Source organism: Lampris incognitus, chromosome 9 (genome assembly GCF_029633865.1).
Source record: "Lampris incognitus isolate fLamInc1 chromosome 9, fLamInc1.hap2, whole genome shotgun sequence".
Classification (NCBI taxonomy): Eukaryota; Metazoa; Chordata; class Actinopteri; order Lampriformes; family Lampridae; genus Lampris; species Lampris incognitus.
In genome coordinates, this window is record NC_079219.1 from 15,960,391 (window position 1) to 15,983,709 (window position 23,319).

A 23,319-nucleotide genomic window follows, 5' to 3' on the forward strand; every position below is an offset into this window, starting at 1 on the left:
TGCTAAGAAATTGAAGATTTCCTACACCGGTGTGTACTACTCCCTTCAGAGGACAGCACAAACAGGCTCTAACAGGTACTATTTAATGAAGATGCCAGTTGGGGACCTGTGAGGCGTCTGTTTCTCAAACTAGAGACTCTAATGTACTTATCTTCTTGCTCAGTTGTGCAACGCGGCCTCCCACTTCTTTTTCTACTCTGGTTAGAGCCTGTTTGTGCTGTCCTCTGAAGGGAGTAGTACACACCGGTGTAGGAAATCTTCAATTTCTTAGCAATTTCTCGCATGGAATAGCCTTCATTTCTAAGAACAAGAATAGACTGTCGAGTTTCAGATGAAAGTTCTCTTTTTCTGGCCATTTTGAGCGTTTAATTGACCCCACAAATGTGATGCTCCAGAAACTCAATCTGCTCAAAGAAGTGCCCATCCAACCAATCCAACTTGTGGGAGCTGCTTCTGGAAGCGTGGGGTGCAATTTCTCCAGATTACCTCAACAAATTAACAGCTAGAATGCCAAAGGTCTGCAATGCTGTAATTGCTGCAAATGGAGGATTCTTTGACGAAAGCAAAGTTTGATGTAAAAAAAATCTTATTTCAAATACAAATCATTATTTCTAACCTTTTCAATGTCTTGACTCTATTTTCTATTCATTTCACAACATATGGTGGTGAATAAGTGTGACTTTTCATGGAAAACACAAAATTGTTTGGGTGATCCCAAACTTTTGAACGGTAGTGTGTATATATATATATATATATATATATATATATATATATATATATATATATCTCAACATGGATACAGGAAAAAAGATTTTAATACATTGCAGTACAGGCCTGTTTCGTGCATCTCGCACTCATCAGCTGCTAATATTTTATTCACAAAGAATCATACAGTTTATGTTGTCCAGCATCACGCCCCTAATCTCGGTTAGACAGCGACCAATCAGATGGGGAAACATTCAAATTATAACAACCAATGGGGTAGGTACTTATGATGCACAGCAACCAATGGAGGGGTAGAAAACATTACAACCAATGGGACTGGGGTTTGATTTGAAAAGCATTTAGGGGCCAGGGCACTGTTGAAATCGCGTATATTAGAAATATAACAAGGTACTTTACGTGAATTATATATTGGGGTGGTGTATTCGCTAGCACCCCCATGCATTTTAGTGATCATACTTAAAATAGTAGCAGGTGTGGTTGGCTAATGGCTAGTTGGGCTTAGGTGTATTGTCAACGCAGAAGTGAGTGACCAATATCTTCTGAAATTGATCATTTCTTGGTCTCCAAACGGCCATGTTTTGTGGATGATCAACCCGCAACAGTTAATAGCGAGTCTACTGAAAGAAGTTTAGAGATGGGAGATCAGCTAGAGCAGGAGGGGAATCAGTTTGACAATGCTACAGCCAATGTGGATGCTAACATGGATGTTAGCCAACATCCACAGGAAGGGCCAAGATGTCCAATTCGTAAAGTATACCGATCACAGACGTTTGGGACTCAGCAAAGAAGTTTCAGTAGAAGCTGGTTCGAGCAATATGTCTGGCTGGAATATAGCATCACCAAAGATGTAGCTTTTTGTTTTGCATGCAGGCATTTTTTACGACCAGGTCAGCACAGACTTCATTTCAAGTCATCGTTCATCATCACCGGCTTCCAAAACTTGTGAAAAGCTACAGCCAAGTTTAAGGCTCATAACAAAAATTCAGGACACAAATTTTCAATGGAGGCATGGATAGAATTCAAAATGAAGCAGGAAAGTGGCTCTAAAATAGTGAACATGCTTGATAAAGGACATTCGGCGCTTGTCAAGGAAAATCGGCAGTACATGAAGGCTGTGGTGGAGAGTTTGTGCGACACAGCATGCCAAGGCATCACTAAGCGAGGCCACGCTGAGGGTGAGCAGTCATTCCATAGGGGGAATTTCATTGGACTGCTGCATGTAATCAGTATGTTTGACAGTACAGTATCCAAAAAGATGGCCAACAGCCCATCAATTACCAAATACACACACCACGACATTCAAAATGAGATTTTTTTCTGTAATGGCAGATAAGTTGAGAAAAGAAATTAGTAATGAAGTAAGGAAGGCAGAGTATTTTGCACTCATGGTAAATGAAAGTAAAGACGTGCGTAAGAAAGAGCAAATTTCTGTTGTGGTACGTTATTTGAACAAAGAAGCTATTCACAGGGAATTCTTACATTTTACCTTGGCTGACGGATTGGATGCAGACTCCCTACTGAACAGTATCAAAAATGCTCTCAGTCAGTGCAACATTGATCTCAAAGCATGTATCAGGCAGTGTTATGATGGCGCAGCCGTAATGTCAGGATGTAACAGTGGGGTGCAAGAAAAGCTCCATAAAGAGGTGCCACAAGCACTTTACACACTGCCATGCTCATAGACTTAATCTGGTGTTGGTGGATTAGGTAAACGATGTGAAAACTGCAGTTGAATTTTTCGAAACGGTGCAAATGCTGTACAATTTTTTTCTCCGGATCCATTGTGCACGATATCTTTATGAAAAAACAGAAAGAACCTGAAGCGAAAGTGCAGCCCATAGAGCTCAAGAAGTTATCCGACACATGCTGGGTATGCCAGTATTCTGCACTCTGTGACATCAAGAAATGTCTTCCATCCATCCGAGCTACGCTGCTAGACATGATCGACCAGTTGAACCCACACAGGAAGGCCGAGGCAAGAGCTATACATGCCGTCAAAAATGAGCAGTTTGTCCTGCATCTGACTCTCTTTGAAGATCTATTCATGTTTGATCAGCTGCAGTCACCCAATCTTGATCTAGCATCGGCGAGAGACCTGGCCCAGTCCGTAATCTCTGCCATCTCTGAAAAACGCACAGAGAATTCATGGAAAAATATTAGAGAACGAGCAGAGGACCTGTGCCTGAAGGCTGGCATCACTGCACAGACCCCACCGCACAAGAAAAGACAGGCCCAACCACCTCAACACATTATTTTATAGTCGAGGCTCCAATACAGAGAAAGCATGACACCATGGATGACATGCGAAAGCACTCGTTCTCTCCTGTTATTGACAGACTCTTAAGTGTAATGTAGAGATGCTTTTCAACAGAAGCAAATGATGTGCTGATGGGTGTGACAGCCCTGAGCCCTAAACACATATTTTCTTAATAAACAAGCTATACTGCCAATGTCCTGGTATTATGGAATTAATGAAGAGAACTTGGCTGCAGAGTTACACCAGGTCCGCCGGCTGCTGCAAAGACAAGAGCAAGGACACACCATTAACAGGACCATTGAGTTCCTGTCACTTATGAGTCCATACAAGGATGCCTTTATGGACTTGTATAAACTGTATATCAATAACACTTCCCATGTCATCAGGAAGCTGCGAGCGGAGTTCCTCTTGCCTCTGGCAGTTAAAAACATACCGGAGGAACAGCGTTGGGGACACCCAGAACAGTAACATGGCATTGTTGGCCATAAACACTAGGAGGCCAAAAAGATTTGGACACTGATGAAATCATCGATGCCTTGGCCAACAATCAAAATAACAGACACATTGTTCTTCTATGAAGACGTCTAATGGTGAGTGACTGTCTTATAATGGCGCTGTATTACTAGGCCAGGTATTGCCATATAACAGCTGTTGTCATGCTTCACCGTTATTCTTTATTTATATTTTGTAAGTTATTCTTTATTCTATGAGCTGTGCACTCATTGCTTACTAGGGAGCCGGCAGCATTGTTATTGTTTCGTTACAACTAAGTTAACATGTTAGAATTTTTGTTTCCATTTTCTCAAGTAATTCTTTATGTGTTTCTGTATTTTGTTTTGGTCACTTTAGGAATCACAGGACATCAGTAACAGAAAGTTATGTCATGTAACCAGTAATCAGGTAAGTGAGCGTGACACGGAGAGCTGTTGTTTTGCTATTGTTGTATCTGAGTTGGTCCAGTGACGTCTGCATACATCTTGTGCCTATGGTAGCATTGTAGGTAGGTATTGATTGTTTTATCTTTATCTACGATCGCAGATCATTAGTTTTGGAACAATGTTACATTCTGTTAAGTTGGATGTTAGAAATCTTCTGAGTTAGCATTGCTAACGGCTACACTGTTTCTAGGCCATTGGAGGTTCATGTAAGAGTGATTACAAATGAATGAACAGATAATTGATGACATGTTAAAATATGATGCCATGTATTACATTTGGAGTTGAATATACAATGAACACAACCTGTAACAGTAAAGAACAAGGGGATTTAATTCATGTTAAAGAAAGTATATTTACATTGTGTATATCTGTACATGTTAAACGCAAGTATAGTGTTGATTATGCCTTTTATGTGTTTAATTTCACCCTTCCTTGCAACATCAATAAACCTGTAGAGAAGGAGCCAACTGTCTTCAGTCTTGATGTTAGGAAGGCGTTTATCTGACTTTCAAGTTATATACAGCACAAATATAGAGGACAGCACAGTTATATACCTGGAGATGTATGTTATGCAAGGCGTCTAATGGTTTTTGGGATGTTGGAGAGAAATAGCAGTCGCGTTGTGTTATATCATGTTTGTACAGTTTTGGTTTTGATCCCGATCGAGGTCTGATATGCTGTTTTTAGACCAACAGCGATGCATGAGGTTTCTGTCGCTGACCCGCTCTGTGTGCATACAGTGTGCACACACGCTGTTTTGAGCTTGAGCCTGATTCCATCGTACTTTTGTGTTGCTCAGTGTGTGTATTAGCCACTCTTAACACGTGGGATTGTGTTTGGTCATGCGTGCGTATACTGGTATATCCACAGTTCCGTAGCACCCCCAATTAATAGTCGGGCTCCGACTGAGCACCCCCAATAAAAATCCGCTGGCGCCGCCAATGCTTTGAAAGGTCTCACTTTCTGTATTGTCGTTTCTGTTTTCATGCAGCCTAATGTGAATGCTTCCTTTGATTCCGAATTATCCTCACCATTGTCCACTCTCTCTCGTACGTTGTGTGAGCGATGTGTGCGTGAGCCTCTATGCTCTGCTCTGCGTGCTTAGTTGTCACTGGCGTGCGCAACCTCTCTGCTTCGATTACGTCAAGCTTTAGCATTATGCCCTATTTTTCCACAACAGTGACACGTTGCCTCTTTAAACTTGTACTTGGGTGCACTGTGTTGTTTCCAGTGACATAGGTAGCATTCTCTCTGTCTTTGGTAAGTATTTTTGTTTTGTTTCTCTTCCTTTCTTACTACCATGCCCTCTGTTTTCACTCGGTTACAGTCTACTTTAGTGTCCAGGTTTTGAGCATTCTTGCTAGTGGCTTCTGACTTTGCATTCAAAAGCTTTAGCTGTTGGTATGTTTTGGAGCTAGGCTTCTCTGGACTCAGTAGATTTCTCATGAGTTTGCACGTGGCTGGACCCACTACACTGATGAGGATCGCTCTCTGCTTCTCCGCGTCATCTATGCTATTCGCTTTGAAAAACTGCTAAGTATCTGTCTCACAGTAGTCTTCCCACATTTGTGTAGCAAATTCGGGGGACAACGCAACCACAGGAACTGCCGTGGCCGGGAAGCGAACCCGTACCGCCCGCACCGCAGGAGACATTGCTAACCGCTCGAGTAAAGGGTCAGACCCACCAGCCAGTGTGTCTACTTATCCATGCATGTTACATTTGTTACCCCCCTCCTTCGGGAAGCGTGTCCCTGCGCTTAAGCATATCAGCTCCTTCACGCCTCAGGGCGCATACGCTTCCGATGGCCTTACGGTCGGCCCATCCCACTTCTGACACCAATGTAGCGAATTCGGGGGACAACGCAACCACAGGAACTGCCGCGGCTGGGAAGCGAACCCGTATCGCCCGCACCGCAGGAGACATCGCTAACCGCTCGACTAAAGGGTCAGACCCACCAGCCAGCGGCCAGCGTGTCTAATTATCCATGCAAGTTACATTTGCTCTTTAGCCTCGAAGGCTGACAGGGTGGCCAATCATTGTACTCATCTTTATGCAATTATTTACTGTTATTCCCTCTCACTGGTCCAGCCTTAGCACGTTTACAATTTAGTGTGACACAGGCCTACCGTCGCCTTGAACTTGAACTCCAGTTCGGCATTTGTACTCAATCAGGCACTTTTTTTGTCCATCCAATATCCTCGTCGCCAATATGTGATGTCTTGACTTTGACTTTAACGATGAGGCTGTCCGGGATGCATATTAGCAGTTTATTAAATAACGTAAGCCATCATTCGTCTTCTGTCTCTTCTTCTCTCGTTTTACTGGCGGATCGCAAACAACTTTAAGGTGCATACCACCACCTACTGTACAATGTGTAACATCCAAAGGAGTTGAATCAAGCGCAACTGGACTTGGTATACATCCGTGAAGACGTTTCGCCTCTCATCATAACCATGACCTGGATGAATGAGAACATTCACAGACACAGTGTGTAACATCATGTCATTTTACCCCATTTCTTAAATTCTACCCATCAACCTTGTGTCACTTAAGAAAGTAAAGAGTGCCTTCCTGGTGATTTTAATCCCCCCTCCCTCTCCTTCTGTTCCCAGTACCCCCATCAGATTCCACTCCCCTCCTGCCTCTCGGACTTTATTCTGTAACCTTTCTCGTTTCACTTCATACATGTTACAATGCAATATTACATGTTCAGCGTTTTCTTTAACTCCACAGTTCTCACACTTATCACTGTCCCTTTTCACCATTATAAACAAAGTGCCATTCAATCCTGTGTGATCCAATCTCAGTCTTGTTACTATGATTTCCTCCCTTCTGTTCCTTTCTTTATAGTTCTTTGTTATGACAGATTTTTGTATTTTGTAATACCCCCTTCCTTTCTGGTCTTCCTCCCACCTTTTCTGCCATATCTCCTATCCTTTCCTCTTAATCACTGCTTTTCCTTCTCCCTTTCCAAGTGGAACTGATACTGTTATTTCCTTTTGCAATGCCCTTTTTAATAGTTTATCTGCACACTCATTCCCTTTCAGTCCCTCGTGTGTTGGTGCCAAACAGAATTGTACATTTATACCACCTCTGTGTCGACTTAGCAAATTATGATACATTTCAATGATTAAATCTTCTCTGGCAGTTTTTGTTGACTGTATACTTTCCAAGATCGCTATTGAATCTGTACATATCACCACCCTATCAGGTCTGACCTCTTCAACCCCTTGTAACCCAATGACTGCCACGATTTCTGCTGATAACTGGTAAGATATTCTTTTGGAAATATATATTTTAAACTTGGGTACATACATACCAATTCCCACACATTCCTGTTTCTTCTTGGAACCATGTGTGTAGATTTTGAGATAACTATGATAACTATTTCTCAGGTACACACTTGTTTTAACTCCCACTTCATTCATTCACCATTCTCTTTTCTTTTCCAGAATACTCATGTCTATCTTCACTTCCGGGAACAGCCAAGGGGGTACACTACTAAATGGGGGTGGACCTGGTAAACTCTAAGGCCTCCATTCCATATGTCCTCACTCTTTCGTCTCTTGCCCACCCAAACCCATACCTCTGGAACTTGAAATATTCCCAACAATCCTGTAACGTCTTCTTTGTAAGGTTTTCTTCCCCACTTCCTTTTAATCTGACCCAATATGCAAGCGCGAGTTTCGCTCTTCTTAACTCCAGTGGTGTCTCTCCTGCTTCTATTAGTACTGCATTACTGGGGGTTAACTTAATAGCTCCTATACATATTCGCAGTGCTCTACTGTAGTCTATCAACTTTTTTTGCAATGATGTCTTTGCTGCTGCTCCAGATACCATCCAACCATCATCTATTGTTGACCTCATAACTGCCCAAAAAAATGTCAAGTAATGACTGTTTATCTGCCCCACAGTCGCAGGCAGCCACAGCTCGTAATAAATTTATGACTTTTCTGCATTTTGTTTCCAGGTATTTGATATGTACTCTCCATGTATATTTGCTATCGAGCCATCGACCCAGATACTTAAATTCAGTCATTCTCTCCAACGGGTGATCATATAATGTTAACTTCTCAGCATCAATCTTGCGCTTATTTGAGAACATCATGTAACAAGATCTGCTTGTTGACAATTTGAACCCCCACTCATATAACCACTTCTCCACTTTCTCTATTGCTTCCCCTATATTCTTTAACACATATGGTACATTTCTTCCCCTTATCCATATGGCCCCATCATCTGCATATAGCGCTGATTTGATGCATCATCTAGATTTATAAATATATCATTAATCATTACGTTGAACAATAGAAGGCTGATTGCACTCCTCTGGGGAACACAATTTTCTATTTCATAATCCATAGATACTTCTGCTCCAACCTTGACTTTAAGTTTCCTGCCCGTTAAAAAGTCCATAATCCAATTATACATCCTCCCTCCAATACCCATTTTACTTAATTTGATAAGCAACCCTTCCCTCCACATAGAATCATATGCCTTTTCGATGTCAAAATAGACTATTGCCATCAACTCTTTTTTCTTCAGTGTCTTTTCCACTTCATTACTTACTCTAACTAGAGCATCTATTGTGGATCATCCTTTTCAAAATCCACTCTGAAAATTACTCAGTAACCCTCTTTGTTCCAGTACATGTGATAGCCTATGAACTATTATCCTCTCCTTCCATTCACATAAGTGAGATGTCAACGCTATGGGCCTATAGCTACCAAGACTAGCAGGATCGTTTCCTGGCTTGATTAATGATAATATAACTGCCCTTTTCCAACAACTCGGCAGTATTCCCTCCCTCCAGATTTTATAAAAAAATTCTCAGCACTAACTTCAATATTTCCACTGGCAGCTGCTGGAACATGGCACAACGTAACTGCTCTTGCCCTGGGGCTGTATATCCAGTATCTTGTAAGGCTATTTTAAGTTCTGACATTGTAAAGCCTACATCCAGAGTTGACATCTCATCCTCGCTCTTCTCCCTCACAGTCTCATTCTCTCTGAGTACATGTTCTTTCTGCTGCCTATGGAAATCATCAAGGTGCTCACCACTATATACTGCAGCAAATGCCCTACCTAACACATCATCCTCCTCTTTCTCAGACACCCGCCCCGACCGACCAGAGGAGGCGCTAGTGCAGCGACCACGACACATACTAACATCCGGCTTCCCACCCACAGACACATCCAATTGTGTCTGTAGGGACGCCTGACCAAGCCGGAGGTAACACGGGGATTCGAACCACCGATCCCCGTGTTGGTAGGCAACGGAATAGACCGCCATACCACCCAGACACCCAGGGGAAACAGATCTTGATGGGGAAACAGAGTTCGATTCAATACCAGAGCTCACTCAGTTGAGTGAATGCCCGTCCGATGTTCACTCTAGTTTTACCTCTGTTTCAATCACTCTCCCTCCAACGTCCGCCATTTCCACTACTGGGGATTGCCACTGATAGCTACTGAGGAAAACAAAAGCACTACCCCCCCCCCTTTTTCTCCATGGCCAATTACCCCATTATTCCGAGCCACCCCGGTCGCTGCTGCACCCTCTCTGCAGACTGCAGACTATCACATGTCTCCTCCATACATGTGGAGTCCCCTGCCGCTTCTTTTCACCTGACAGTGAGGAATTTCGCCAGGGGGGACGTAGCGCATGGGAGGATCACGCTATTCCCCCCAGTTCCCCCTCCCTCCTGAACAGGTGCCCCGATCAACCAGAGGAGGTGCTAGTGCAGCGACCAGGACACATACCCACATCCGGCTTCCCATCCGCAGTAACGGCCAGTTGTCTGTAGGGACGCCTGACCAAGCCGGAGGTAACACGGGGATTCGAACTGAAGATCCCTGTGTTGGTAGGCAATAGAATAGACCGCTACGCCACCCGGACATCCAAAGCACTATCCTCCTCCTATTGTGATTGCGCAATGGTTGACGCTCTTCCTTTGTGCCATAAATTGAGCCTTAATTTTCCCGTGAGATCGAACGCTGTGGCAGACAGAATTGCATAGTGAAAGCAAGGCTTATTGGGAACCAATCTAAATGCCGATGGTGCCATTATTCTATGGTCATTACTCTGTACAATCAACATTTTCTTCATAATGATAAGTTAAAGCAAAAAAAGTTGTCTACTGCTGCTTTGTTTTACCCTTAGCTGCTTGTTTCTTTCCTTATGACACATTTTACCTTTTGCTGCCTCATCTCATTCTGTCCGGTCTCTTTCTTCTCCTCTCTTCCACTCATTACATTTTTATTGAAATAATCAACATTTTTTTGCTGTTCCACCCCCCTTCAGTCTCTCCCTTCCATCATCTCAGTTCCGCCATCATCTCGTATGCAATGCAGAGAAGTCCACAGCATCCAAGTTGGCTAGTGGCAGAAATCTCTTAAGAGACAATTAACCCTATGGGATACTGCCATATTTTATCAGTGATGCTCTGTGGAGAATTGTCGGAGTTACAGCATTGCATACTTTTGTGACATGACACATCCTAATCTATGTGACAGTAGAAATTTTGCTCCAACAATCTACTTTCTGCCATATTTGAATGCAATCACTCCCGGTAATACTGCTAAATACCAGAAGTAGTCAGGATGCTGATTTGTGCGAATACATAGTACACTGTAAATTCTAAAAGTTTACAGTGTACTATGTATTCGCACTGTAATACTGAATATCAGCACTCATTTTTTTAAGTAAATGAACACATAAGTTCATTTACTTAAAAAAAATAAGAAACCGATTATCTTGGGAAAAGTAAGTAAATGAACTTAATTATGTCAAATTATGTGAAAGGATTTTATGCGAAATGATTTCACATAACTTGACACAATTAAGTTAATTTACCTACTTTCCCCAAGGTAATCGGTTTCCTATTCTTTTTAAGTAAACTTTTAGAATTTACAGTGAGTGTAGACACGTACGCGCGCGCACGCACGCACGCACGCTCGCACACACACACACACACACACACACACACACAAAACCTTGACTACACTGTGTTCCTCTCTTTGTCTTTCTGACCGGTAAATAAAGAAAAGACAGCAAACAATAGGCTGCTGCAGTGGTGCCAAATCAACTGCACAAGACACACAAGCACACATGTAAACATGCATCAAATATCAAATCACAGTTAATTTTAGAAGTCTGCATACTTTGGATTTCCCTGATATGGCAGGACATATAAAGAGCCTGCCAGGAACCTCTGGGGTGGAAAATAAAAAGAGTCAGTGGTGTAATCTCCATCCATCATCCATTATCCAAACCGCTTATCCTGCTGTCAGGGTTGCGGGGATGCTGGAGCCTATCCCAGCAGCCGTTGGGCAGCAGGCGGGGAGACACCCTGGACAGGCCGCTAGGCCATCACAGTATGGTGGCTCTTAAGTGCAAAACACAAAGCAAAAAGAAAAAGCAAAAACAAAAACTTTTGGCCCTGACATGCAGATGCAACATACACAAACAAAGACAAAAACAAAAACGTGCAGCCCTGAAGTGCAAAACACAAATATAAAAAGAAAATGCAAAGACAAAACTTGTGACCCTAGAGTAAAATACGACATACAAAAACAAAAAGAAGAAGCCCTGAGGTGCAAAACACAATCATATAAAAATTAGCAGTCCTGAGGTATATATGCAACATACAAAAACAAAAAACTAGCAGCCTAGAAGTGCAAAACAGTGTTTTTGTATGTTGCATCTGCAACATACAAAATCTTTTGTAAGTTTGGTGTTTTGCACCTCGTGGCTGCTCCTTTTTGTTTTTGTATGTTGTATTTGCACTTCAGGGCTGCACGTTTTGTTTTTGCATTTTCATTTTGTATTTGTATTTTGCACTTCAGGGCTGCAGGTTTGTTTTTTTTTCATCTGCACCTCAGGACCGAACGTTTTTGTTTTTGTGTTTTGTTTTTGTGTTGAGCCGCCATATTGTACTGAGAAGCTCTAAAAATTCTATACTTAGACACACGTTATATGAACAGTAAACAAACACATGGTTGTGGCCATCAGGGCGAAACAGACAGGAAAGAGAGACAGACGCAGACTGACTCTCGCATCTCAAAACAGACACACCCCAACTGCACTCCTAACCTGTGTTTGTGTGGGTGGGTGTGTGTGTCCCCAAAAGTTCTTTCGCACGTACTGTAGATATACTTTCTCTTTCCCTTTTGTAACTTTTGTATCCATCCAAACTGGGTGCTCTACCACAGAATAAATGTGCCTACTGTGGCATAAATATCCTTGGGAATGGACAATGTAAAATGGACACAAACAACAGGTTACAGACGACAGGAAAAACTGGATTACATCCCCCCCCCCAAAAAAAAGTGGTGGTCTTGTATTCTACCCCCCAGTTGTACCTGGCCAATTTCCTCACTCTTCCGAACCATCCCGGTCACTGCTCCACCCCCTCTGCTGATCCGGGGAGGGCTGTAGATGTGGAGTTGCCAGCTGCTTTTCACCTGACAGTGAGGAGTTTCGCCAGGGGGGTGTAGCGCATGGGAGGATCACGTTATTCCCCCCAGTTCCCTGCCCCCCCCCAAACAGGCACCCCAACCAACCAGAGGAGGCGCTAGTGCAGCGACCAGGACACATACCCACATCCAGCTTCCCACCCGCAGACACGCTGTATGGTGTCTGTAGGGACACCCAACCAACACGTGGATTCGAACAGGCGATCCTCATGTTGGTAAGCAATGGAATAGACCACCACGCTACCCGGACGCGCCCTGTATTCTACTTTTTTAATATGCTACTGCTGTGGTCAAGGCTGGATTAGTAACCCCAGGGGCCCCTGGGCACTTAAGCTCATACCCCCCCCCACACACACACATACACATGCACACCCCACGCCCACCCCACACCTCAGCCACCCCACCTTCATTATTTTGAGCTTCCAGTCAAGCTGGCATGTCAAATCCACCAGACCATAATCACACACCTATCAGTCAAAGGCCGAATAACCAGTCCAGCTGAGCAGGTATGCCTATACAGTTCAATAGACAAAGTACTGCCATTTCACTCACAAATCACAAGACAAGGAAACAATGGATTAAATCTTCCCAGGGCAGTGTATGACTCTAGACTATGGCAATATTTGTGTTCATGGAAAACCACTCAAGCAGACAGCACACCAGTTATTACTGATACATAATAATGTGACTGACTAGCAATAGGCTTACAACAATGCCATCCTAGGGTAATCACACAGCACAGCTGAATGCAGGTGTCAAAATAAGGTTCACTAAGTGAGCTAGTCAACTTCACACAACTGCAAAAACCAACTTAAAATGAACTTGACAAACTGACTCCAATAAAATATAGCAGCATCACACCACAGTGATGCAATACACATGTTATGCAAACACCATATCAATACAACTCATCCACAAAATATACAGCAACACCCGATCACAACAGGTAATACTGCTCAATGCACAGACAACATAATCAAATGGTTCTTACCTTTAGAAGTTCTTCTTTCTTGACTTTTTCTTGCCAAACTCTGTGATCAAGTCCTTAAAATCCTGCCACTGCACAAGAGCTTGAAGTAATATTACTTTCCACTGTTTGGTTATCGCCATCTTTGTCAGTTTCTTGTCCCGTTTTTCCGTCGTTTTCCCTATCTTGTTGTACCCATAGCAGAGGCAGTGTGTCGCTGCTGGAGCTAAAAACTTCCAGGCTAACGTTTTCGTTGCTAGCTAGCTCAGGCTGTACATTGCTGCAACCGATGGTAGACGCTTCCAGGCTATCGTACTACTTGCTAGCTCGACATCCCCTATCGGAATGCCCTCTTCTTCACCTTGTTTAGCTTTTTTGAAAAGAAAAAAAACTTATTAGCACCAGAACCACAGGGATTTCACTCCTACCTAAAACGACCATGGAAGGTCAAAATGACCGCCGGGTTTTAAACTCTATATTCTGTCAAGATAAATACCCAATTGAGATATTAATGCATTGCCTATGTTAGTATGTCTGTTGGGAAACGACTGACACCAAAATTAACATTTTAACAACTATAATACTATTTTTAAACAACTCCAGAGAGACATGGTTGAACTTGAATAGCAAAATTAAAAAAGTAAAAATATTACCTGAAAAACAAAACGGAAAACACATGGTGCTAATCTAACAAACGTAACAAGGGCTATAAAACGTGAAATGTAAAAGAAGAACTAAAAATAAATGTTGAAACAGTCCCAAACAACGACCGGAACTTAAAAACTAATAAGAACGACCGTGGGCGGTCATTTTGACTGCCACGGCTTTTAAACTCTATATTCTGTCAAGATAAATACCCAATTGAGATATTAATGCATTGCCTATGTTAGTATGTCTGTTGGGAAACGACTGACACCAAAATTAACACTTTAACAACTATAATACTATTTTTAAACAACTCCAGAGAGACATGGTTGAACTTGAATAGCAAAATTGAAAAAGTAAAAATATTACCTGAAAAACAAAACGGAAAACACATGGTGCTAATCTAACAAACGTAACAAGGGCTATAAAACGTGAAATGTAAAAGAAGAACTAAAAATAAATGTTGACACAGTCCCAAACAACGACCGGAACTTAAAAACTAATAAGAACGACCGTGGGCGGTCATTTTGACTACCACGGCTTTTAAACTCTGAAAATCCAAAACAGTCATAATGACCGTGTTGATCGTTCTATTAACGAGACATTTTTTATTGTTGCCGCTTCTTTCACTTCCTTTTCCTCTCTTTTCTTTCTTTTGGCAGCCCCACTGGGCTTTTGGTTAACGCCGTCTATTTTCTGCTGCTTGGCAATTTTTCCCGCACACTTCTCATTGTTACAACCTAACTGATAGTGGGTCAGGTAAACATTAATTGCAGTTTTTAACCTCGACTTGGCTTAAGAAAAACTGATCTTGAATCTGTGCAATGTAAGCCACCTGCTCTCTATGCCCACCCACTTTGACCATTAGCCAATCTATACAGTGTATTGCCGCTTACTCACCAGTCATCACTTGCCCAGCCATCTCACCAATATAATAATCAATCATGAGACTTAATTTTCCCTGTGATGGCCTGGCGGCCTATCCAGGGTGTCTCCCCGCCTGCCGCCCAATGACTGCTGGGATAGGCTCCAGCATCCCCGCAACCCTGACAGCAGGACAAGCAGTTCGGATAATGGATGGATGGATGAAGACTTAATTTTCTTGGGAACAAATTTTATTTCATTGCGACTGGATAATTCTCAAGAGAATGGGTCAAGCTTTGTGTCATATATCTGTGGAGCCTGACATAAAAAAAAAACGCACATATTTCCCCCCCCCATCGCAGAGGGCCCATGCCCAGGTTACCCAGATCTGGCGTAGGCTGTGGTGATCTGGAGTCAGTAGAACATCAAGCCTTCTGCCAAATCCATAATGTGTGAATAACACGGCCGGACTGTATGTAACATGATACTGTGGAAACCAAACAAATAAAAACACATAAATAAGATTACAATATCAGCCTAGGTGTTTTAGCTCATTATCCTCTCATCGATGTTTAAAAAAGAGGGTGTCAGGAAGGTGAAGATTTCTCTAACTTCTTCCTCTTCATGTTTCCTTTCAACCCCCCCCCCCCCACCTTTTAGGATGAACGGTTCAATTTGAACAGGACTGGGCTGGATTAAACTAGTCATGAATAGTTTTGCCAGTCAGAGATACTAATAGAAACCACATCAAGGGACCGGTTGCGACAAAAGTTCTTTTTTAGGACTGAAACTGAGACGTGAACTTTGACCTCTTCACCCTCAAGCCATTTTATTTCATTTACTCTGAAAAGCGGGGTATGTCTGGAAAAAAAGAAAATGGAACTAAAAAGTAAAAATCTATTCGGCTTACAAACCCACTACAAAGAATAACAATTAAAACCAAACAAAAAAGCGATAGATATGGCAATGGGAAGGCATATAGTGGTCAACAGTGCCCCCCCCACCATGACCTAAGCCATGTTTCCGTCCAGATTTCAAAGAAATTTTAAGCAAATAATTAAATGTCTAAATAAGTAAAAAAACAACAACCAGACAGTGCTTTAAGATGCATTTCCATCAGAAAACCCAGAACATAATTTTACAGGTCCAATGTAATTTCTCCATACTTCCACACCCGAGAGAAAGATAATATTAAGTTAATATGAAAAAACAGCTGACCACGTGATCAAATTCTATTCGTATTTCATTTTTAAATTAAATTTTTTTTATCAAATCATTTTTTTATCAAATAAAAAGTTCATCAACCTCAAGCACGTGTTAAAACCTTGATTCAAACTTTGCCGATTTTATTGGATATTTGCTGTTTCTGAAAATCTTTTTTTTTTTTAACTGAAATAAACAGAAACTTGCATAAAATCACTTGAATGGAAATCCGGTTGTTTAGGTGTACCAATGTCCCGTCAACCTCTCACCTTCTGATTCTGAGGTGAACGGTTAAGGTGAAACTGGCATACAAGCTAAGCCTTTTTAATATACTGGGATTTGGGGTTGAATTTAAGTTTCAACCCATGATTTTAGATTGAATTCCCTCCTGAATTCAGATAAATCAGTAAAAGTTTGGCATTCAAGATGGGCATCTCTCACATCAACAGCTGCTGTTTCTATTGAGATAGATGCGTGGACTGGCAACACACCTTGGTTATAATTAATCAAATATAAAAATAAAAGATCAAACTAGTGTAACGACGCGGATGTGTAGACCCAGACCCGCTAGCCCTTGGCTAACGGGTCGGACCCTTTAGTTGACTGGGTAGCGCAGTCACCCGAATCCCCGCTGCCCCCTGAATTCTCACTACATTTGGTGGCAGCGGTGGGATGTATATGCGCTCAGAGGCGCGAGGGAGCTGGTATGCTGAAGCGCGGGGACGCGTTTCCCAAAGGAGAGGGGTAGTGTAAGAGTGTAATGACCACGGATGTGTGGACTCGCTAGCCCTTGGCTAACGGGTCGGACCCTTTAACCCCCCCCCCTTTTCTCCCCAATTGTTCTTGGCCAATTACCCTATTTTCCAAGCTGTCCCGGTCGCTGCTCCACCCCCTCTGCCGATCCGGGTAGGGCTGCAGACTACCACATGCCTCCTCTCCAATACATGTGGAGTCGCAATGAGGAGTTTTGCCAGGGGGACGTAGTGCATAGGAGGATCACGCTATTCCCCCCAGTCCCCCCTCCCCCCTGAACAGGCGCCCCGACCGACCAGAGGAGGCGCTAGTGCAGCGACCAGGACACGTACCCACATCTGGCTTCCCACCATGGCCAGTTGTGTCTGTAGGAATGCCCAGCCAAGCCGAGGTGACACGGGGATTCGAACCACCAATCCCCATGTTGGTAGGCAACGGAGTAGAGCGCTACACTACCTGGATGCCCAGGACCCTTTAGTTGACTGGTTAGCAGAGTAGCCCATGGTGCGTGGAACCCAGGTTTGATTCCCAGCTGCCACCAATGTAGCAAGAATTCAGGGGGCAGCGGGGAATTGAACCTGGGTTCCACGCACCACAGTCGACCACTAACCAGTCAACTAAATTGTCCAACCTGTTAGCCAAGGGCTAGCAAGTCTACACATCCATGGTCATTACACTGTTCCCCAACCCCCCTCCTTCGGGAAGCGAGTCCCCGCACTTCAGCATACCAGCTCCCTCACACCTCTGAGCACATATGTATCCCACCGCTGCCACCAATGTAGCAAAAATTCAGGGGGCAGCCGGGAATTGAACCTGGGTTCCCCTCACCACGGGCGACTGCGCTAACAAGTCAACTAAGGGTCCGACCCATTAGCCAAGGGTTAGTGAGTCTATACACCTGTGGTTATTAATGTTACACTAGCTTTGAGTTCAGACTAGGGATGGGTTGTCTTCTCATTGAGGTCAGTTATATGCAAGGACCCAGTGGAGACCAAACACAGGCTGTTTATTGTGTATCCACATACACCGATCACAAATACCCCTATATATACAAAGCTGAGTAAACACACATAGGTCAATGTAAATGGAATAGGGCATTGTATATGTTTCAATATCCTGGCCTGTACAAGTGAATACCGACCGAAATATTTACGTTTATGTCAGAATAGGAGTTGAAAACAGGATATGGGGTTCATATGTGCGAACTCTTTGGAATTTGTAAGTAAGCTAAATAATATTCAACCTGCCACGGTGCTTCCACATGCTTGTTCCATTGTGTTAATGAACAGGAAATATACACTGAAAATAAGAAAGGAAATCAAAGATGGAAAAACTTAATGGAAAAAAATTTAAACAAATCAAAATTCAGTCGAGATGAGACGTCTTTATGGCTGTCCATGACCCTGCTATATTTCCTCTGTGGACAGGTTATTATACCAAAAACAGACGGGAACTATGTACTGCTTACAAATAAAGATAACGATCAGTGCTTCGCCTGCTGGCATGCCCCATGGATGGTGTGTACATGCGAGTGTGTACTGCCCTGAGGCATATCTGCCCAGTTGAGCCTATAGACTGGTGCCCCAGCACTGGGTGTGACTGCATGTATTCATGCATGGGTGGCTGCGTGTACTGTGTGTTCATATGCAGCAGAGCATGTTGTCCTGGCATTCACGAGACAGGAGTGGCGTGTAGATGTTGATTATATATAATTTTTTTTTAAAAAAAAACACCAAAACTTGTCTCTGCTTCTGTATTGCACAGCACTACAAACATAAATATAAGTTGTTGCGCTTAGTGTGAATGTTAACTTTTGTACCATTATTGCATGGTAATTTTTGAGACCCCATTGCACTAAAATAATGGTATATCACTCGGGAAGGTGGACGTTTTGTTTCTGTGTTAAGCTCATTAAATAGGAATGTTGGTATAATAAACTTTGACTACCGGTATATATTTTATTATTTTCATTAAATTAGTAGCTATAATTGGTTAATTGAGTGATGGGGTTACAGTATCCCACTGGTGAAAGCGCACGGTCACAATCTGGCCCTCTGGTAATGAGGATCAACTTTTTGTGGCCCTCTCCATCATCAACGTTTTAGACTAATGGTTCTGTGCCCCGCTGCCTACCCCCCATTAGCCAATTAACAATATGAGGTCAACAAGGTAATATTATTCCTACGGTAATATTGAAGGCTGTTGGTTTCTTATTATTAAGAGAGTCAAAGATATACAACACACAGGTTGATAAAGACAGAAGTTAAAACGCTTGGGCCAAGTGTGAGTGGTCAAGTTGAATATAAATTTTCTAGAAATACAGCTTAGGACAGATTAATAAATGTTAGATATTTTATTGGTTCAAATATGTAGAATTATCTTAGAAGATACTTAGTGAAAATATTGCCAGTTACCCATCATGCAGTGAATCGTAATTGATAATAACATGAACCAATCAAGGTGCAGGTTGCGAATGTCACGTAGTAGTTTAATAATGTACTGCATGCATGCAGTGGTTATTTGCTGAATATATTGGGGATGGTATCAGACTTTTCACATAGTATTTGTGGCCTTTCTTTTTTGTTATTGCACCTAATCTGTTGCAAGGCGCGAGGTATGTATGTATGTGTATGGGAATGTGTATGAGTATGTCTGTTGGTGATTCTGTGATGTTGTGATGAAATGCCTTGTCATTGTGCTGCAAATCAATTTCCCCATGGGGACAAATAAAGTATCTATCTATCTAGCTAAGATCCATGCTTTCATCCAGATACCCCCACCCAAAGTATGGAATACCCCTTCTGATGAGCTGTATTGAAATTCCAGCAACAGGTTTCCATACTGCAAAAGCACTGGGTTGAGGATTGGAGAAATGCATTTAAACATAAGGAATAATAATAATAAAAAAAAAACATTAAATCTGAATCTTAAAAATTGCAAACAAATAAAAAGGGCTTGACTTCTTGATGTAACCTCTCAATTGTTGGCAAGTGCTCTTTAAATCTGAAGTTGTTTGAAAGAGTAGTGTTTTATAGGCAACATTGTAAACCTACTCCAACTTGTAAATGTGAAGTAAATTAATGTGGATATGTCACCATAAAAAGAGTTTAAGGATATAACTGAGCATTTCCTTTACTTGGTTAGGATGAGTCAAATAAACTAATATGAGGATGACCATATTAATACTGTACTTGGCATCAAACTTGCCCTCCAATGGGTCCTCGTTAAAGGATTTAAAGTGTACGCGTTGAAATTACATGGCCTCGAAAGAGTCCTGTATTGTTATTTTTTGTTACTTTTCATCACTACCTTCTACCTCCACTACACTACCTACTACACTGGGGGGGGGGGGGCATGGTGGCCGTGTGGTTAGTGCTGTCACCTCACAGCAAGAAGGTCCTGGGTTCAAACCCCAGTGTTGTCCCACCTTGGGAGTCATCCCAGGTCGTCCTCTATGGAGTTTGCATGTTCTCCCCATGTCTGCGGTGGGTTTTCTCCAGGTGCTCCGGTTTCCCCCGCCATCAAAAGAAACATGCACGTTAGGGTTTATACACCTGTCTGTGCCCCTGACCAAGGCAATGGGTAAAAGAACTGGAGTTGGTCCCCGGGCGCAGCATGAAGGCAGCAGCCTACTGCTCCTAGCTACACAGATCACAGCTAGGATGGGTTAATTTGCAGTAACTGAATTTCCCCAAGGGGATTAATAAAGGAAACATCCATCCATCCATTATCCAAACCGCTTATCCTGCTCTCAAGAGTCGCGGGGATGCTGCAGCCTATCCCAGCAGTCATTGGGCGGCAGGCGGGGAGACACCCTGGACAGGCTGCCGGGCCATCACAAGGCCGACACATTAGGAAACACTTCAAATTAATTGACAAACATTAGCTCTATGCAGCAAAGACATTATTTTACGGTGAGATGATAGAATCAATCATACTTCTTTGGTTGAGGTGTCTTAAGCATTGCCACTATTAGCACAACAGTACAACAATGTCGTTAACTATTGTGTACTATGGTAGTTACTATAGTAAAGCTAATATCATGACAATGTTATAGCGTATATTGCAATTACTGAGTAGCAGTGCAGTTATTGTGTTTTTTTGGGGGGGGGGGTTTCCCCCTTTTTCTCCCCAATTGTATCCAGCCAATTACCCCCACCACCTCTGCCGATCCAGGGAGGGCTGCAGACTGCCTCCTCGGATACATGTGGAGTCGCCAGCTGCTTCATTTCACCTGACAGTGAGGAGTTTCACCAGGGAGACGTAGCGTGTGGGAGGATCAAGCTGTCCCCCCCAGTTCCCCCTCCCCCCTTAAGAGGCACCCCGACCGACCACAGGAGGCGCTGGTGCAGCGACCAGGACACATACCCAGATCCGGCTTCCCACTCGTAGACATGGCCAATTGTGTCTATAGGGACACCCGACCAACCCGAGGTAACACGGGGATTTGAACCGGCGATCTCCGTGTTGGTAGGCAACGGAATAGACTGTCACACTACCCAGACACCCAGTTAGTGTTTTAAGTCCTGCAAAGTCCTCACACCCAGCACCATCAATGGGGTCTCATCTGCAAACTCCTCACTGTTACAGAAATAGTGACACACAAGGTTAAAAATAAGAATACTTCCTGCCGCCCCTCCTATCTCTTTTCTCTATTGTTATCTATGTGAAAGTGACAATGCCACAGCTGCTAGCTATATTTACCCATCAGATATTTATACACGAATAGGACAGCAAGCGAGAGAAGTTGGGGTCATGGGGACCGCTGTTTACGCCAGCCATTGTTGTCTCATAAACAGCACATAAACAAATACCACAGTGTATTCTTTTTCTTTGTGTCAGACACATTTGCATGTGTGTACTTGGCTGTGCTGAGTCTATTCAGAGATTAATCGGACTCCAGCCGGCTGCACCTTCGAGCTTCTTTAGCAGATAGTGGGAGTAATTTCCTGCCTGACGTCCTCCTCGTCTCGTAGCTTCTCGTGCCAAACATGAATACATGCTGGGTCAGGAAAGGATGTAGAGAGATGATACAGTAGATGACGGCGACAGACTCTAATGCCCGTCTGTCTCCCCGCGTTTCTTTGTCTGACACTTCAGTTATCTGTCTGTTTATCATCGCTGTCTGTCTGCCTGTCATCACTGGCTGCCCGTCTTATGTGTCCATCAGATCTATCATCTCTGATTAGAGTTTGGTTGCAGTGTAAACGAGCTTGTGTGTCGTTATGCAGTCATTCACTGAATCTTTTACTCTAACATCTATAGCTGTATTCATATAGCTACTAAGAATCCCCCCCAACACTTTTCAATATGCTATATGTTTATAACTTCTCATGGCTGTCTAACCATAATATAACCAATTTAGTCCACTAGTCAAAGTTCAGATCTGGACAATAAATAAACATTTTTTTTCTGCTGGATAAATACATCTTCTGTCATGTTTCTGATGAAACAGCCTGCTAATCTAAACAATCCTGTGTGCCATCATAGGCTCTCCTCTAATCGTTCATCTGTGAGCACTCAACATGAAAGATCTGAACCAAGTGGGCCAGATCCATTTGCAGATAGACTGTACAAGTTGCATCATTTACGGTCAAATAAAACCAGAGGGAGAGTCTGGGTACACGGCGCTAATGAAGCCCCTGTTATCATTTCCATCGTGCATTATTTTTCATGGCACGTCAGGGAAAAAAAAGTTGAACCTGTTTCTTGTCATAGAAAAACTTTAGTCTAATATTAGGGGGTGAAGCATAAATGGTGTCAGAGGTGAGTGGAGGAGAACTCAAGATTCAGCGGACTACAAAGCGTTTTTCTGTTGTGGCTTCTCAAGTCTGGAGAAGCTCTCTGTTGTGTAGAGGCATTCGACGGACTCTGCCCTTTTCAAAAACTTCACCTTGAAATCCATTTTAGACATGTTTTATCAACTACACTATGTCCTTGAGCATTTTAATGTGATCTTGATACTCATCCTCCTCCTCTTCATCATCTGGATCCTAAAGAAATGCTTTCTGATAGAAGCACACAGAAGTGATCTAAAAGGGAGCAGTTTGTTAGACTGATATAGTCTGGTAAGTTGTTACAAAGCCTCGGGAGTTTGACAGCAAAAGTCTGGTCACCTTTAGTTTTTAATGGAGACGTTGCAGTGGCCAGCAGGGGCTCCAGCCGAGGATCTCAAGCTACACAAAAAGACATGTACACCATTACAGGAAAGTTGTGATAATGGCTATATATGGGCGGCATGGTGGCGCAGTTGTTAGTGCAGTCGCCTCACAGCAAGAAGGTTTGGGGTTCGAGCCCCGGGGTGGCCCAACCTTGGGGAGGGGGGTCGTTCCGGGTCATCCTCTGTGTGAAGTTTGCATGTTCTCCCTGTGTCTGTGTGGGTTTCCTCCGGGTGCTCCGGTTTCCTCCCACAGTCCAAAGACATGCAGGTCAGGTGAATCAGCCATACTAAATTGCCCCTAGGTGTGAATGGTGCATGTCGGCCTTG

General features: G+C 43.0%; 1 long non-coding RNA gene across 1 annotated transcript; it reads left to right on the forward strand.

Moving 5' to 3' along the window:
- The first annotated feature begins 3,524 nt into the window (after positions 1-3,524).
- Positions 3,525-7,465, forward strand: LOC130117588 (uncharacterized). The gene is made up of 3 exons (XR_008810698.1): positions 3,525-3,573; positions 3,833-3,883; positions 7,375-7,465. It is a non-coding gene; the product is annotated as an uncharacterized LOC130117588 (long non-coding RNA).
- Positions 7,466-23,319: the final 15,854 nt, after the last annotated feature.